Source organism: Corvus kubaryi, unplaced genomic scaffold (genome assembly GCF_017639235.1).
Source record: "Corvus kubaryi isolate FWS band 111438036 unplaced genomic scaffold, C.kubaryi_AGA036_p1.0 133, whole genome shotgun sequence".
NCBI classification, from domain to species: domain Eukaryota; kingdom Metazoa; phylum Chordata; class Aves; order Passeriformes; family Corvidae; genus Corvus; species Corvus kubaryi.
This window is the reverse complement of record NW_024580667.1, coordinates 30,831,555-30,849,440: the sequence shown is the minus strand read 5'-3', so window position 1 is coordinate 30,849,440 and position 17,886 is coordinate 30,831,555. Positions and strand designations below refer to the sequence as shown.

Sequence of the window (17,886 nt, the reverse complement as noted above, 5' to 3'; positions counted from 1 at the left end):
TTCTTTTGCTGGTCCTGACCTACAGGTGTGCACAAAGAGAGCAGGTTTCCTACTGCAGTCAATTGACTTCCCCTGATTTACAGCATTTTCACTCCCTGCTCCATGTGCTCCAGAGGTTTGAGTTCCATTTTCCTATTTGGACCTGACCTGGATTCATTTTATTTTATTGTATTTTATTTTATTCCCCAGCTACTCCAGGCAGCAAGATAAGAATTACTTTCACACATGACTCTTTGTTTGCATAACACTTGCTTCCACTTAGTAAGAAATACATTATTATTTCAAGTTACATTTCCTTTGAAAAACAATGGTTTAATTTGAGCCATGAAATATTCCTTTACACTCCTTTTTTTCCCCCAACCTTTTTCAATATGAAGCTTCAATTAAAATACAAGAGGCAGACTCAAGTTTTATACCTAGTTCTGTTTGTGCACTTGGGGTTTCTCCTGAAGTTTGTACTAAAGGGTCATTTTAGAGATACATTTCATTCAAAATTCAGTAGTTCTGTGAGAGAGCCATGCACCATTTCTGTGTGCTATCATTCTCCCAGGGACTTTCCAGATGTGAGTTTATGTGCTTTGGATGGATAGGAGGAAGGTGGGAAACATGAACCATCCCTCTTAGCCAGCAGAAACACACTGACACGGAAGCTGTGATGAAATTGTTGTGACATCTACTTCACTCTTCTGAGAGAGGATTCTGGGACAACTAGGAATTGAGTAGGTACTGATAATTATGTTTGCCTATGCAATCACAGAGAACAAAAGATAATGGGAAAGTGATGGGGATTCACCTAATCAGCTATGTCCACAATGCATCCTAGGCAAAATAGGCAACTTTCTCTGGCTCCTCACTTCGGTTAAATGCCATTAACTTTACATTTTTAGCTCCTGAAAGAAGAATTTCTGGCAAATCCCACAAAAGGAACATGGCAAAATGTGGTTCGTTATGGCACACATTTCTCCAGATGGAAGTATGAGTGTGTTCTTGTTAAAAAAATCAGGGTATTGGACTTACTCTGGAGCTCCACAGCCAGCAACCAAAAACAAAGCTGTTGGCAGCCCACTGCTTGCAGAAGGTCCCTTCTCTTAATCTGAAATCCAAATATAAGAACACCAAGATCCAATGCAGTGACTTTGACATATCAAAGTTACATTTAACCAGGTTATTCCATTATCAGCTGTCCTATTGTGAAGGTAAGGAGCTGAGCATAGATGCCATGCTTTCCACAATGTTTTTATGCCCTCAGCTGATGAATGCCATCTGAACACAGGTATGGTACTTTTGGGGCAGTAGGAAGTTAAAGCCACTTCAGTTACACCTGCACCACATCCTTGGATGCAGTGTCTGCATGCAGTGCAACATCCTGCTCCTTGTGGGTCCTGCTCCTGCTGGCACTGACATTTCTTACTGTCTGTGCTGACAGTTTGTGTCCTGCGCCTATAGGTTCTCTTTCCTGAGGCTCCCAACACACTCACACACACAAGCTGTTCATAGCTGAGTGTAAAACCAATGGCAGCCCAAGGTTCTTCACTCCTTTGAGTGAAAGGGAAGATGAGCTTAAAACAGAATCACAGCTGTGGGAAATTCCAAACAGCCTTTTTCGATGACTAACAGGAATTATTTAGAATGTTACTCTTTTAAATTAAAAAGTGTGCTTCAGCAATTCTTTTGAATTATTATGAAATAATTTTTTGTTGAATTTATCTTTCTTGCGTATTTGTCAAAACCCACTGAATTTTTTTTCCTGGCATGAACATAAAACATTTTGTACAGGCCTGGTCTGCATTCACATCAGTACAGACGTGGCTGTAGGTGTTTGGTTTCCTTCTGAAATAGTTAAACTGGTACAAGTTCTATAGTGGACTGTTACCCTACAATGGAGACATTTTATCTTGATTTCATTACAGCTGTCCAAATTTCTGCATTAGATAAGACCTTGATATGTGGAGTAAAAATGAGATACTGATCTTAATCAGCCTATTAAGGACAGTCTGTTCTTGCCTTTGATTACTTAATTGTACTTTACTATAGGAGAATATCTCTCCCCTGCCAAAGTCAAGACCAATGTTCATAATAGAAAGAACAAATATCTGTAAGTTACAGACTGTACCTTGAGGGACATCCTGGAGCCAGAAAGGAAAGTATAATGAGGAAAAAACAGGAATGAATTTTTTTTGTCACTTATCATAAACATCAGAAGAAAAAGAAGTTAAAAACCCTGAAACCTAAAGTGGTAGCTACAGTCAAGCTTTCGGCTAATTCAGGTTGTTTGCTCCTCATTTCAATTTTAATGACTCACTGTGTGACTACAACTGGCTATTATCCTTTTAATCACGATGTTTCCAAGAAAATACTTGAATTTAGTGCTCACGTAATGTAAACATAAGATTTTTGTTATGTTTTTTACAGTTTTATCTAGGTGAAGATATATATTTGCATTATCAGCCGGCTCACAACATATTCTTTACCACTGTTTCTCTGAGGGATGCTATTTGCTTCCCTGTAGGAACACATACATTCAAAATAGACACCTTGAAACACAATCACCAAGATTTGCAAGTTTGTTCAGCTCCCAGAAAGAAATCTTGAAGACAAATTGGACAAAAAGCACTTAATCCAATGCATGCAGAATTGGTTGTCTTATAATGTGAATCCAAACACCCAGTGTACTAGAGCTAACTCATAGATGAGATGGAATTGGCTGAAGGGAAATGGGAGCGGGGGAAAGAGAGATTGAGAGAGAGAGAGAGAGAAGAAATAGGAAATCTCAGACTCCAGTCAGAATACCAAAAGCCCTTCCTTTGTGTTTTGTTCAATGATTGCTTGATATAAAGGAGTATTTATCTATCTGAAACTGTCATTGGATAAATTACATAAACAGGGCACTCCTAGAATAAATGGAGGTGTGGATATTTGAATCCTGTCAAACAGAAAAGAATGAATGTGGGCCTTCCATGACCTGGTCAAATGCTCTCTAGCTGTCACCCTTGTGTACAATGAGTACGTGGTCTTGCTATGGTCTCTCTGTGATCTGTCCTGAGTTTTTTCTATATGCAAGGACTTCTGTCCAAATGCTTTAGGTGTGTTTTTAGAACACAGGCTTGCTTGGCAGCTTCAGAGGCCTTGGCAGAGGAAAACTGCCCTCTGAATCCTCCTCAGATTTTGCTATGAGATAGAGCCCAGCTAAACTGTAGTTCTTAGCCTGGACACTGCTTTGGTTTCCTGGGAGCCTTCAGCAAGAAAAAGTTGTGACATCTTCACAGCTGCGGGCAGCTCCATTAGCATTTTCAATCATTTTTCAATTTCCTTTATGTGACTAATGCCTCACTTTGGAACTTGATCTCAAGTGCTATGTACACTTACATTAGACAAAGGACACCATCTTGAGAGTCACAAATCTGAGAAGCAAATGGAGAAAGAAAATAAGAGCGTTAGGTAGTAGACACAGAGCTAATAGATAACATTAGGTGCATTACCGCTCATAAGTTATGCTTTAACTGTCTTGTATAAACCATCAATTCTATATACTCCTTTGCACACATTATGTTTGAGACAAAAAACCTCATGATTTGCCCAGGCTACTAAACTGCAACTAGAAAGGAACAAGTAAAATCATAGGATGTTGGGTTTTTTCAATACAACTCATGCACAGCTGTAAGCTATTCTCTTTGCAACTTTGACAGAACATCAACTACAGCCATTCTGTAGCTTTAGGATGATAAATCAGAGGGGCCTATGGAAGGAACGGACATCAGTAAGACGCAGAAAATAACAAATGAGTTCCCCTTTTAACTTTCATGTTGAAATGTTCAGTGTCTTGTGCCCCAAAGCTACATAATAAGGAAAACAAACTTTCAAAGAGTTTTCAAAGTTTGCAAGGATCACCTCTGTGTATGCCCAGCCAGCGCTAAAGCTACAAGTGCTATAGAACACATGGCTGACTAACAAAGAAAAATTAATGAAATTTAGAATATCCTGTCTCCTAGCAGACTGTAGAACCACATAAACCTGGCACCTAGACTCCTCACTGGCATTTTATGTGTAGCAATGATTTGTGTTGTAGAAACATGGGAGTCAGAGTCAAAAAATGTATGGCTTGTTACAAGGGTTTGTCCTTTGTCAAGGAAATTGCTGATAGCAATAAACGTTTAGGGCTTTTTTTGGTAAGATAAGACTCTCAGTCAGCTAGCATCATTCCTCATAGTCCCTCACCCTGCCCAAACACACATACTTCCACCCTAAAAAGGAATCCATGTCAGATCTTCTTCTACTTTCATCCTTTTTACCTATAGATAATATCTTTTCTACTGTCCAAAGTAAAATCCATTCTGTCTTCAGGTGGTCTCAAGGTAACTACTTGCATATCTAATTTTTGTTTCTTCCAGCATTCTGAGACAGTGCTTTTGTATCTTGAAATCCATTAAATGAACCAATCAATTTATTTCAATAAAAATATTTCAATATAGGAACAAAATATCATAGGGTGGTGCCCAAAACAGCCCAATGGCATAATACTTTCTCAACACAGATATACTAAGAAGTTATGTGGAGCCTTGTGCTACTGTCACGATCCGCTAATGCAAGCAGGGGTCGTGATGGTTCGTTTATCGATCTCAGAGTGTAAAAGGACACAGAGATTTCAGTTTTAATCAAAACAGTGCACCTTTATTAAGTGCCCACAACACAGTAATGCAATAAAAGAGAGTAAGAGAGAGAGAGAGAGAGAGAGAAACAAAGTAGAGAGGGGGGAAAAAGAAGGGCAATAGCTACCAACGGATGAGACGAAGTCCTCGTGGTCTTCTGCCAATAGATTCGTCTTCTTTCCGTGGGGAGATCTCCTACTTGGTTATTTTAGAAGGTCCCTTTATAGTCCTTTTCAGAAGCGAGGGGCAACTGGCCAAGAGGTTGGGAAATCTACAGCCGTTGTTATGGGGTCCGTTGCTTTGGGAAGCAGGTACAGGACAGACGTACAAGACAGGTGTACCGGAGAGGTGTACAGGACAGGTCATTCCTTTCCGCTTCGGCGCAGTCCTTCCCGCCTGGGCAGCAAGAACGGCGCAGTCCATTGTGACCTGCACTAATTTTCCTCAGGAATGTGTACCAGTTCCCAGTGGGCACACCTGTAGGCAACACTTGGCAGACAATCCCACCTCAGCCAGGCCAGGACTGCTGTGTTCAGTCTCTGTCTTTGGCGATGATCGTGAGGCAGATGAGGGATTTTCGGACCGTCTCTTACAGCTACTCACTGTCATTCTTAAGACTCTCTGCATCATTTTTTTCGTCCTCCTATAGAATATCTGCCTTTGGCATTGCAATATTTTTCCCCACTTGTATCAGTTTTCTCAGACTGATCCTCAGTTTATTTTGTCCTGTCCATAAGATTCCCTCTCTTTATTTTTCCTCTATTGTTTGCACCTTCTTTCCAATTTAGCATTAAATTTCCAATTTAATTAATCTGTGGTCATTAATGTTCATTTTATATGCCTCACTAACTGAAACCCTCTTCTGATTTTTAAAGACACTTAAATAAATAAAACCTAATAGAGATCCCTGTGGTACCTCACTAGACACTTTAACCTAGTTTGATACTTGCTACTTAACTGTTTACCAAGCTCCTTTGAACACTCTTCAAAACACAGAAGACCATGTATATTCAAACCAAACTGAATTAATTTTTTAGTCCAATTTTCATGAGACTCCATATTGAATGCTTTAGCTGAATGCAAATAACTTACATGTCTCACTTTCCCTTTTATCTGTGGAGGTGATGATTCTTCAACACTTACGATCATGCTTAATTTTAAGCATGTGTTTAAAGTAAATGAAAGTAAATGCTACTTGCAGTTAAATGAGTCATGCACATGCTTGCAAGATGGTGGTTTATTTTCCTGCCTCAAAAATGCTTACTGTAAATATGGGGTCTTATTGTACTTCCCATCTTTATCTCCAGAATACAATCCCTCCAAAGTTAAATGCAAAGAGCTATATATCATGCCTAAATTCTCAGTGACAGATAAGTCTCAATTTTCCTTAGTAGTATATTTAAGGGGAAAAAGATTCAGAAATAGTGCAGTAATAAAGGATAAAACAATAAACTCACACACCAATAACCAAAGATTTTACATAAAACTCACGAAGAAAAAGAAATGAGAAAGAACGTTTGAATAGCATGTACAATTATTCCCACCCAAACTAAAGATCAAACTGATGTTCTCCTATCAGAACATGCAGCTGTGTTCTTGCCAACATTAGTGCTGAAGTTGTCAAAAGTTAGGCCAAAACTTTAAAAGATATATGACAGTGTCGGGCAGGCTTATCGTTTACTGTAAACTTCTCTAAAAATATTTCCAATTTCTATAGCACTCATTTCTCAGCCCTTTCAATTACAGCATCATGAAAAAAAGCATTACACACCAGAACAGGAATTCAAATGCATACAATATTTTAAAATTTAAAATGTGAGGGTAAACTAAAAGGTCCAGATTGGATAAAATAAGCTTGCCTTTCAAAGGCAAAATTAGGGAAAAAAAGGAGAGGATCAGAGCAGGGATTTACTGTGAAAAAAAGTAGAAAATCATCAACCAATTTACAGATGACTTTGTTTGCAGCCCCTGACATCTTTCCATTTCAAAAAACAAAGTCCAAATTATCTTTGTTCCCCAGCAGTGGATCTGACATCTTCTACACCAGGACTGACTGATGATGAGCCGTGTCATGCACACAGCAGGTTTTGTTGCAATAAATGGCTCACGGCAGGGATGCTGGCTGAGACGCCAGGGTCCCCTTGCATCCTATACAACAGGAGGACTGGTACAAAGCTTTCAAAGTTTCCTGTGAATGGAATCCTCATGGAAACAGGTAAAGTAAAATGTTTAAAGATAGAGAAATGTAAGAATGAGCACAAAGAACATCTGGGGAGAGACACTTTAAAAATCGCGTCCTCAAAATCTCAAGTTGCCTGACGAGAAATATTGAATGCATAATACATTTACATACACATCTGGGACAAATACATTTTACTCTAACGGAGGTAAGGCCAATGGTTCTTTTAATCAAACAAGTTGAGAAGGAAATTCGCCCCTAATTTGGAGACTGGCAAGACATTTCCTCACTGAAAGTCTTTACTTAGAGAAAATTGGACAATTTAAAAAACACAACTCAATGAGGAAGAAAGAAGTGAAGATTAGATGACTTTAACCATAATGTCAGAAGTGACTTTTTTGTCTGTTCACAAGTACCAATTTAATTTCAAATAAGCTAGACACATACATCTGTTTACATAAATATGTGTGTAATTTTCTTTGCAGTTGTCTATGTACTTTATAAGTAGATAATATATTGAGAAGAATATATTATGCTATTTTACATAAAATTAAATAGGTAGCTTCCTACATATATAATGTTTATTTTTTATGTAAATGTTTTAAATAAATTAATGTTACTCAATTCAAGTGAACAGAATGAATAACAAAACAGGTTTTATTTAAAATAAATAAACTAGGAGACCAGAGAAAACTACTCTAAGTGCAAGTGGCAGACTGGGGAACTGAACCCAGAAGTGCTAAGTGATGCCAACAGTGATTAGATTGCCTCTGAGAACTGAATAATGAGCAAAACTCTTGGGACATAAATATGAGGAAGGAAACTCTCTAAGAACTTCCTCCCTTAGATCTCTTTCATGCCTACAATCCTGCTCCCATCGAGCATTTCAGCAGCTCCTGTGTCAGCTCTGTTTAGCCATCTTCAAGGATCTTTAAATTTTACCCTGGTACCTTTTGCTTGAGTAACTGTGCTGCTCAGCTGCATTGAGATCAAAATGAAGCAGCTTGGAAAAAAACCACAAAGATCCTTATCAAAACTGTAACGAAGAAATTATGGTTCTCTGCCCTGTAAACCTGATCACACAACTCCTGAGAGGATTGTTTCCTCCAAGGTCAAACAATTTCTGCCAAATATTTCAGTGGGACAGTGAAAGCTAAAATTTACATAGGAATAAATGTAAACAATATTTGTTGTAGCAAGAAAATTATATTATTCAATTTGTTCGTCATTTCTGTCCTGTGTGCTATGAGTTGGAAATGTTACTTTATCATTTGAGAATCCTATTTTGTGTGAACATAAAATATGGACTTAACCATCCTATGGAGCAGTGGAGTGTAATGCAAAATATAAAGTCCAGTTGGGCTGAACTCCTTCTTTATTTCGGGCAACATAATTCACATGAAATAAAGTGCATTATTTCGAGTGAATTAGAATTTTTTTCACTTTTATGACCATCCTGTATTCTCCTTATATTGAATTTTCTTCACTGTCTGAGTGAGCAAATGTGAAAAATATTAGCAATAAATGTTTTGGTTTTTTGCACTATCAATAAATATTTTAAATTACATAAATAATATATAATAAATTATATACAATAAAATTATTATAAATATATGAATACAGATGTTTCTATGCTTGTTTCATCTGTATAAAACAGCACATTATTTTCATTCTTAGAAAAGCAATTGAAGATAAATATGTTTGCTAAAATTGTTTACTGCTTGCACATAGCATTACCAATTTGACTTTTTTTAAAATTTTTTTTTCTTTTCAGTTTTTCCAGTGGGAAAGTGGATCTAGGCAACATCTTTTTCATACTGAAACTTTGGTTTCATCCTTTCCTCATTTTTTTAAGGGAAAATGTGATGTTGTCTTACCTGAACTTTCTATCTTTAAATTTTACTTCAGAGATTTCCTGTATGTCATGCTGGATTATCAATAGCCCTTCAGGCAGACACCAGTCTACACCACTGAAGACTGAATATGTTACAACCCAATCCTTTTATATTGTATTTCATTTACTGCACAAACTTAATTATCTGGACTGTTCTATTATCGAATCAGCCCCAAAAGACCAATTTCTCATGTCTTACACATATTTATAGGACTTGAAGACTTCCTGAATGTTGTATTATAATGCTAATTAGTGTAGTGTTTGATTGTTCAAACAAATCACTTACCCTTTGTTGACAGTTAGTATGGCTAATGAACCCATAATTTTATAACTTTTGGAGGCTCCTTTCCTAAAGTGTGCTCAAACATCAGAGATAATACAAAAATATTTCCAAAGATCTCTTCTCCCAGCAGATGGGACTGCCTATATGCTTTGAACAGTGTATTGACATGCTTAATTTTTAAAAGAGTCCCTGCTTATCAGGAAAGAACTCGTAGAGATAATCTACTAATTCTGCTCTATTCCCTGTCATATGTCACAGAACAGCAACATTTCGGAAATTCAGATCTTAATACAGACCTTTGGTCAACAGCTACCCCTAATTCTGTCTGCCTCCAGCAAATAATTATTATGACCAGAAATAAAATAATTTAATTAAGCAGTGTAATATCTCTGCTCCATATGTACCTGCATTTTTTCATCATGGTGAAAGCAAGTGTTTTCAAAATTTTAGATGGCCAAAAGGGGTCTCATTTTCTCCTAAGATCTGGAAAAAACATTTGCCACTTCTTACCACATAAAAGTGTAGCTTTTAGGATCAAATACTAAGAAAGCAGACATTGGGATAAAACATTTCCTTCCATATTATTAACATGAGAGTAAAAGTAACAAATTGAAAGTGCAAACAAGTGTAGTCCAAAGCCAACATGGAAAAGGCAGGGTTTTCCCACACGGTGGGGGTTTTTTTCTCTCCTGTAAATAAAATTTACCTACCAGACCATCTAAACACGATTCTGTCTGTTTTCCCAGACTAAATAACAATTTTCACTATCTTCATTCAAAACCTCGCAAAAGAAACAATACATTCCTTCCAAAGCATTTATAAATATTGAAGTAATCCTGTACAGCCCTGCTACAAAACTCTCAGCTGGGCAGCCTTGGTAACGTGTCTTTGGTATCTGAAGAATAAGCATCCCTTCCTTCTAGGCAATTCCCTACCAACTCAATTCCATCCCTCCAGCATGTTTCTACACTGCAGAGTCTTTGTGTCTTCATTCTTCTCCTTTGCTTGTGGCACATGGCCTGGAGAGGGCTTTCTGAGAAGTCACAAGATCTTTATAGCCTCAATAGCCCAACACTTGACCTCTTGGGAATGTTCCTGCTTTCAAGTCTTCTGCAAGAGGAGTGAAGAGAAAAGAGGCACACACTGGCTCAGGGAAAGCCTGGGGGTAGCACCTTTTCCTATTGTTGTTAAACCTCCACTTCACAACAGATAGCATCAGATAAAGTATTGTTCTCTGTTATTGCACTGGAGTCCTGCTACGATGGCTTTTTTTTTTTGAATGGATGATCAAGATTCCTGATTTTAATGGCTGTTGAAAAAGCTTTGAATCATAAAGCGGAGGCCCAAACACACATTGATCAGGTTTCCTTGAAAGGCTTTGGGCTTGGATTTTGGCTCTTCTTTTTTTCCTTTCTTTTTGTATTTTAAACAACAAAGGCAGAGGCTGAGATGCTGGATTCTGAGATGCTCTCAAATCCTATCTTTTTATTAAAATGAGATAAAAAGCAAAATGTTGTCAGGGAAAGACATAAGTAAAAGAGTAATTCTTAGAGAAAAAATGTTTTAAGAACAGCTCATGGGACTCTGAAAGATTCTGTCTATTCCATTTTTTTTTCTGTTTTACAATTTATACGTTCTTTATTTTAATTTTATTCATCTTTGTTTTACCAGGACATTCAGTAAACTAACTATGCTCAAATCCTCATCACATCAATAGGAAGTCAGTACATTAAACAAAAATACATTATTTTTCCATATTGTAATATCAACTAAATGTACTGTTAGTACATACTCACTTGTCTTTTTTACACCAACATTACCCTCAACCATTTTACTTGAGGTCTTTGTCATTCTTCCCTTGAGATTAATTCTCATAACTAATATTATTATGCTTCATGAATCCAAAATTCTACAATGTACAGCTTGCTTGCTTAGGGAAGAGGTGAGCAAGGCTTGTCTTTGCATTGCAATATCTATTCCTTTTTGAGGACAAAAGTTGCTGCATGGCACAACCAGTGACTCTGGTGACTGTTCAGGACAGGAAAACTATCATGTCTCTTTTTCACTCTGCATTATTGTGTTGATTTGGTTTTTCTCATGAGTAAAAGAAAAAAATCCAAAACAACCAAACAACCAAATAAACAAAAAACCCACCAAGGTTCAGGAGGGGATCATGTGCAGCTGGGTGCCATTCTAAACCAAAATTTTGGATGGATTTGAGTGTGAGTTGCAGAACATAGCTGAGAAGCACAATAGGACCACAGCTTGGGCATAAGACTTCTGACTTCTTACTATATTGAATGCAGAGGTTTACACTGAGGCAAGTTGACACCCTTAGATGCTATACTGCCACGCTGTGCTATTCTAGATAAATATTCCCCAAGTATTTCAAGGATAATACTACCCAATTTTGGTTCAAAACAAAAGGAGAAATAATTTTAAACCCACCTTCACTTTGCAATGAATGATGTCACTTAAAGTCAAGCTTGTTCTTGCTATATCTGGCAAAACATAAAAACTAAAAAGCAAATCAAGCAGGAACTACTAAGGAAGGGATTCACAGAGCTGCTTGTAGTCCAAAGCAGAAGTCTGCTAATCATCTTGGGCTGGGTAGGTCGTCCAATTTCATTTTGTGGCTGTTGTTTGAGAGTTGCTCAAGAAATGTTATTTAGTACAAGGCAAACCATGTCAACAATTTGACAGTGTACAAGACTGCATTTTAGGACTATGAAATTTTACAGACACCATCTAATTTATTAGAACATGTGCACCTGCTTTCCTCCTTGCTTTTCCAACAGGAATAGTCTTCCCCCTAGTGCCAAGACAGTTGAGATGTTGTTTCCTGAAGCTGTAGCCTATCTAAAGGGCAAAAATGTATAATACCAGACAGCAAAACTGATTTTCCTACAGTAGAAGGAGCATCTGTTGCATTGTCCACCACAGGGATAGTCAAGCTGTGAACTTGCATCACATGTAGCACTTGGGAAGTTATAGGACGACCCACCTAAAGAGTTACACCACACAATGGGTGTCAGGGCATTCTCATCTCAGATGACTCCACAGTCCAGTCAGATTTCACTATTGGATATGTTTTCTACACTACTCCTTATAAATTCTAACTGAGGCTGAGGATACACAAAGAAGAAAAATACCCAGTGACTTGCCAAAACAAAGATGGCTTTCTAATTTCATGGCTTCCATCCAGACTTTTGCTGGGATTTTGCCTTCTGAATCAGATAGGCAAGATGTAGAATTGTATACTATAGCTATAAGGAAATTTTGGAGTTTATGATTTCACTTTGCTATTGTATTTATTTCTATCACAATACTGGCAGGAAGTTCCAGTCAGGAGTAGGATCCCAATCTGCTAAACCTACATGAACACCTACATAGAAAGATGTAGATATCACCTGAAGAACAATCCAGGGCAAAACTTATCATGGATAGGAAAAGTAAACCTAGCAAGCTGTGTACGGACAACAAGGTGAAAAATTTGAACCAGTCTGCAAGATGGCACTGGTTGATGGTACCTCTCGGGAGGAAACCGTGGCTGCCAATTCCGACATCCTGGTTACTGCAGTGCGAACTTCAGATGGTTGCTGCAGAAGGGTTCTGTTCACAAACAGCCCCTAGACACTGCACCAAATACTCCGAATGGATCCAATGCTTATTAGAAAGAATGCACCTTCTACTTCATTTACCTCTAAGCTGAGAAAGAAGAGTATAATTGAACATGCTTCCCTCTTTAGAGCAATTTGTTCATGAACATTGTTACCCTGAAAGCAAGCGGGCATAAAAAGAACTCCTTCCTCAACCGGGGAAAGAATGTGAGCACATTCTTACACAGCCTGTGTACAGGAAATCATTCACAAACCTTCAAAGGCATTGATGGGGGAAGGGAGGAGGCTGGAATGGCATTCCTTGGGCAAGAGCACATGAAAGTCTGGTTGGATTAGTGTAATATATTACACAAATGTGACACAAAAATGTTCATGGATTACACTTCCTTCACTGTATCATATTAGCACCTCATCATCCCAGCCTACCACAAACAGATGCTAACAAGATACGAGAAGAGAGCTAGAATATGCTGAGGTTTCTGTGTCACATTAGTAGTGTGCATAATACACTGTGATTCCGGTTGCCAACATGTGATGCACAAATTACTAATGCATAATCTTTGAAAAGAACCGAAACAAAACAAGACATTAGTATGAAAAGTGTGTTTACAATGTGCTGCAAAAATGAAAACGTGTGCTCTGTGTGGAGAAAATCTATCTCACCTCCTGCAAGATCACAAAGATAAAGTGGAGAAAGTTAAAGTCCCTAACTGGTACTCGCTCGAAAGGCACTGTTCCCTTCCAGTGAGTTTCTTAAGATACTTTTGAGAAAGTCTTAAGGCATTGATTTACTCAAATTGTATTATTTTAGCAGGGTTCATATGGTTTTTATTTAACTGGATCTTTGCAAGTAAAGTTGGCCTTGGTGTTGAATCCAAGGATACAGAAAAGCCTCAGTCGTGCCAGCCCAAGCTCCAGCAAAGCCTCTGGGAGATCTCGACTCAATAGACTTTCTTCCTCACATTCAGTCCTATGACTCATTACATATGATGATATTACACATAGACAACAGCCTTATTATACTGGCTAATTACCTTTTAAAGGGCCAGAAGGCTATGCAGATGCACATGCTCACATTTATACAGTAAAACATACTTTTATCCCATGCAGCCTCACTTGTCATTCAGAGATAAAGTCCATGAATTATTCCTGTGCATATCTGAAGATGCCTTTTTTTCATGAGCAACAGATGAAATTTTCAGCTGCTGAGAAAACAGCCTTCCAGATTGCCATCTCAAGTGCTTTACTGCACACGAATATGTAGGAAATTATTATTAATAATAAGAAGAATAATAATAAAGAATGAAATGCACACTACATAAACTGGGTTAAGCTCTGCATCAAAAGTTTATTTTTATTTGGTTTTAATATATTTACATGGGGGAAATAAATATAACAGATAAAATCTCCTTGGCTTTCTCTCTCGCTATGGTAATTATGCCAGGCCTTCAGTGCAGTAAGGTTACGATTATACAACCCTGTTTCTGGTTTCCTCTGGACAGATGTGCAATACATACATTGCACATAAATTGGCTCAGGCTAATTATTTTTAAATAACATGTATGCTTTCAAAAATAGTAAGCAAAAATGGAACTGCCTAAATCTATTGTGGGTCATTTTGGTTTTCCCCAGGCATTAAAAACCTGTGTCTGATCTTTTCTTGAAAACATTTTTGAGGGGGGCAGGGTAGGGGGAAGATTTCCTCTCAGGTTGAAAACCAAATATGCTTTGCCCTGTTCTGTGTCCATCACAGCCACAGCGCTCCGGTTTGAACAGAATCTCATCTGTTAGAACTCAAATACAGAGTTGTAGTCCGAAAGGATTTTTTTTTTACTCATATGATTATAAATAAGCAGCTATAAGGCATGTTTGGACACAAACCTGTTTTGATTACTTTGGAAAAATGTGCTTGTCAAACAGCTGAAATATAAGTTTTCAAAAATCTGTTGCTTGTAACATAAGCCATAGCACATTATTTCACAATGCATAACAAGAATGTTGTGGGAGGAAGCTGTAGCTTCTGGGGGCATAACAGTGAATGAGCACAATGGTGGCATTTCAAGTCCTGATAGGTACCTTTGTCAGGGACATCAAAGATGCTGGCAACAGCAAAGTCCCTACAATCATGTGGAAGGGATGGGAAAGGTGTAAAGCACTGATGTCTCAGCACCACTGTCACCTACCTGCAGGAATCTGATGCTCCCCAGTGCTTCAAGGAGTAGCTAGACTCCTTCCATGGCTTCTGTAATGCCATTACTGAGGCGCATCTGCCTTTTCCTCAGCTGATTTTACTGTTTATAGAACCCTGTAGCATTGAGAGAAGCTCAAAGAGCACACACTGGCAAAAGAACTATACATGGAATTGCTAAGAGAAAATGAGCCCAGTGTGGTGAAATTTACACATCTAACCATTTGGGCAAAGTAGCTACGTCCCCCCCACCCTGGTCACAGTCTAGGAGAAGCCCAAAATCCTAGTTCCTAGTTCTCTGTCCAATCTCAGAGGTCTAATCACTTTACAGACTCTTTTTTGTACCTGGTTCCTATCTCACATTTAACATATTTGAAATAATAAAGAGACAAAAAAAAGGGTACATTTATGGTATTTAGTTAAATTACATGAACATTAAATAAAAACTGAGATGGTTCATCACTGGGATTCAGACTCCATGCTCTCTGTCACCCAAAAAAGGTGGGGAGCAAGGAGCTCAAGGCACACTGCCAAGAGTGTTCACACTCAAAGGCTTTTTCCTACAGAGTTGAAAGGGAGAAGCCTGAATTTTCTTCACATGTTATTTGCTTATTTGACTATCATTGGTTGACTTTACATCAGCTAGTTAATGAATGAATCTGGTTTTATAGCTTTTGCTCTTGTGCCTAGAGGTCACCCTACACATATTTTCACAAATTAGAAAAATAAATTAATTAATTAAACTTATTTTCTACTGGGAAACTGCACACCTGAAATAACAACTATTTTCTCCAATGTATTTAGTTGTGCTCTGCCAGAAGGCATTTCTTCCCTCCTTCTTGGCTGAAAAGCCCTACTAGCCAGCAGGTTGCAACCAGACACTGTTCAGTAATAATGACTTTATAAACTCTCGTACACACAGCTAGCCCCAACTTATCAGCTACTTCCAAACAACACATTTTAATTCTCTAGCTAAATGAGGCTTCTTTTTCCCCTTGTGTTACGCATACATTTTGCAGATGATGCTTATCTGCCTGAATTCAGGCCACCCGTGCAGGTACAGAAGAAAAGATACCTCCCACGCAGAGGTTCTCCTGCACTGCTGTCTTCTCACTTGAGGGCTCTTGACTGGGCCAGGCAGATAGGCAGTGGGGGCCATCAGTGCAAGGTTTGGAGACTTTATTTTCCAGGGCTTAGGGACATCAAAGATTAAAGCCCCATTTCCTAAGTTTATTTTTGATTTAGGAAAAATCCCAACACCTAGCCAACCTGCTTATGGACACAAACATGGAAAAAAAATTTGTAAAAAGTAACAAAAAGTGATAAACATATATTTACTACAAATCAGAAACCATTTAAAAATTTTTCTTTTCCTCAAATTTTCCAAGACTTTCCTCTTGGAACTTTTCCTTTGTTTGGCTACATCATGCTCAAAAAAATCAAGCCCAAGATGATAGTGCAGCAAAAACCTTTCTGATAAGTAAGATAACACCTCTTTTGACTTACATATGATACTCATGTCAAAACTGAAATCACCTTAAGATTTGGTTGGGGTCTTTTTACCTTTGCACAGCCTCATACTGATTTTGTGTATCAGTCTGGTCACTTTTTATGGGAAACTGTATGTGAAGCTTACATATTTTACAATAAAACCAATTTTGTATCTTGTTTTCTACATAATTTCCAAAGAAACTCAGTTATTTTAAAAACTGAGAATTTTGTATATGCTGTGTATATACTCAGCTACACCCTGAGTGAAAGAATACAGTGAAAAACCTTCCCCTAGCTCCCTTGCATTTTTTTACCTTTCTAATTTGCCTTTTGCATTCTTTCTGTGATAATTAAAATCACAGTGATTTCTCCAAACGTAGCTCAGTCTGGGAAGTAAGAGGATCCATAGTACATTCCTGAGGTGAACAATCACCCAAGATGAAACAGAAATCCCAGTACTGCCAATTAAAACAAGGAGTTAGGAAAATGCACTGTCCTAAATATCAGATCTGTTTGTTAAATAAGTTCAAAATATACCTTTGAAAAATCTCAAACATTCTGTAAGCTTGTATAATCGGATATTGTTTTAGAGAGCAATTTATGAAAAAGAAAAGTCGCCTGTAAGCACAAGCTGAAATAGTGATCTTTCTTACAGAGGAAGAGAAGGTAACTACATGTAGTTTTTTGCCTACTTTTCAAATTTCCTGGAAACCTTTATTATTATTTTTAGCACTATATTTATTTAGTCTCCTTCTGAATAATTGTTCAACAAGGAAATTTTATGGAGCTATAGATTAGATCCAGATGAAAAATGGCACTTCCTTAATGCTGATGATTGTTTTGTAAAATTCCTTTAAAAGTGTACTCCTATGTGATTTTTCTTGCTTCCTTCCTTCCTTTCAAAATACTTTAAAAAAATCTGTAAGTATATTTGTTACTACCAAGGGACTTTCATGATTAATACACATTATTCATATTCCCTAAACACCGATTTGACTAATATGCTCTATACTCGCTGCCATCACACTTATAAATGTACATTAACTGAATGCAATTTAAAAGAAAAATATTCCTAATCTTTTCAATAAAAGACGGAATAACTGGTAATAACGGCAGTGTTTGGTACATTTCACCTCTTTTTTCTAAATGCCGAGTTTCCGTACATTACGATTTTGGCAGTTCTGTTAAATAATTTTCATAAACTTTGTTTGATCCATGACGTAGTAGTATTCATTTGCACTGTGGCATATCTGAACAATGTCATTACTGATTATTGGTCTTTTACATGACACTACTTTTGTCCTGTCACTACCTAATTCTTGAGCTCATGAAAATGAAATTAATTTTCCATTGTATTGAAATACACTAGCTTTTCTTTCTTTTTTCCTTTTCATGAGCAAACTAAGCTGTAAGAATGTTCACATAAAGCCAAGGCAATAGGGGGATAAAAGCAGATTAAGACAATTCATTTGAAAATCAAAGCAGTGCTCACAGAAATATGTTGGCAGGATTCACCCAGCTCTATTTCAGAGTTGTTTAAACACTGTATAGAGCAGAAGAGGAACGGGAGTAATGGTTTCTCCTG

At 37.6% G+C, this 17,886-nt stretch overlaps 1 long non-coding RNA gene across 1 annotated transcript; it reads right to left on the bottom strand.

The window, feature by feature from the left end:
• Nucleotides 1-5,147: 5,147 nt before the first annotated feature.
• LOC121666850 lies at nucleotides 5,148-11,786 on the bottom strand. The gene is made up of 3 exons (XR_006016817.1): nucleotides 11,774-11,786; nucleotides 9,845-9,848; nucleotides 5,148-5,241 (listed from the first exon to the last, which is right to left on the bottom strand). It is a non-coding gene; the product is annotated as an uncharacterized LOC121666850 (long non-coding RNA).
• Between the last annotated feature and the right edge of the window lie 6,100 nt (nucleotides 11,787-17,886).